Consider the following 1,689-nt stretch of genomic DNA (forward strand, 5'->3'; position numbering starts at 1 on the left):
TTTTCAGTAGATTAAATTTATTTTACTTATTTGTAATTTTTATTTTCTTAGATTTAGTTCTGATGGCCCATTAGGATTCATTTGAGCCATCGGTGGGTGTATGTGGGTTTTTCAAATAGTTTTTATAATCTTTTCTTTTTAATTATTCTTGTATTTTGTTTTCTTTTTTACCATACTAGAACCCTCTTGGTGGGTTGGTTTGGATCTAGGCCATGTTGATTCATGAATGTATATAGTTATATTTTTTATATTCATGCATGATGCATACTTTGATATTCATGCATGATGTATATGTTTGCATGTTTTAGATGGATGTATTTTTTTACTTTTCATAACTCTAAAACTATAGTCATTCATTTTATTAAGTTGTTAATGATTCTAAAACTATAGTCATTCTGTTATATTAAACTATTAATGATTTTAAAATTATTGTCATTCTATTTTATTAAACTATAAATAATTCTGAAACTATAGTCATAATATTTAATTAAACTGTTAATGATTTTGAAACTGTAGTCATTTTTTTTTATTAAATTGTCAATGATCCTAAAACTATAGTCATAATGTTTCTACATTGTAGTTAGATTAATTTTGCACCATAGTTGATGATGTTTCTATAGTATGGTTTTAAAATATATGCACCATAATGTTCTTTATGCTAATTTAAGCAAAAATCTCATGTAATGGAATATGATAGTGCTAGGTACAAATAAATGATAAATTCGACTATTTTTTCTGTGTAAAGTTTCATGCTATACTTATGTTCATAAATGACATATAAATGAATGATGCATTGCAAAGGCATGTGCATGAACTAAGTATGAAATGAAATGATGCATGCCATGAGTGCATGAATTAATTTTGCAATGAAATGATGCATGACATGAATGTGAAGCATGATATGTACAAGATACATGCTTGCACTATCATTGTTTGTGTTGAGTGTATGGTTCAAGAAACCTTTGTTGTGTCATTGGATGCACTTTTGTGAATTTTACTGTTATTGCATTTAATTCTGTTATGCATGCAAACCATGTCATATTTTTGGTCTCTCGTGCATGAGGTCGGGTCTGATAAGAACCCATGAGGTATGCAAGGAAGCGTCATACCTCGTATATTGCATGCATAGATCTATACCCTGACTTGTGATACTCACCTTCATCGGTGAATCACTCATATGGGCTAACACTATAAAAAAACTGTGGATTAGCGACGGACGCTATCCATTGCTAGTCCGTCACTAATCCATCACTAAACTGTTTAGCGATGGATAGCGTTCATCGTAATTTTTTGCTTGCTAATTAGCGACAGAACTTATATGTCTATAATTTGCGACAGATTGGAGATGGACATGATCCGCAGCGAGTTCGTTGCTAAATAAGTATAGATTTGGTTTTGCGACGGACATTATCCATCACTATTTTAGCGACGGATATTATCCGTCGCTAAATTTAAAAAAAAATAAAAAAAAATTTGCTCCCTGCCGAGCGGTATTTCGACAACAATAGGCCGGACTTGTACCGCACCACACAGTCATTGCACAGGGTCTTAGACCCTAGCGGCCCGGCCTGCCACTGCGGGGTCTTCTACACAGAACCGACACGCTCTCCGACACCCTCTCGACCTGGTTCCCCGCTTGTCCGGCCTGACCCACCACTGCAAAGAAAAGCAAAATATGCAAAGAAAACC

Source organism: Nuphar pumila, chromosome 3 (assembly GCF_984573655.1).
Source record: "Nuphar pumila chromosome 3, dmNupPumi1.hap1.1, whole genome shotgun sequence".
Lineage (NCBI taxonomy): Eukaryota > Viridiplantae > Streptophyta > Magnoliopsida > Nymphaeales > Nymphaeaceae > Nuphar > Nuphar pumila.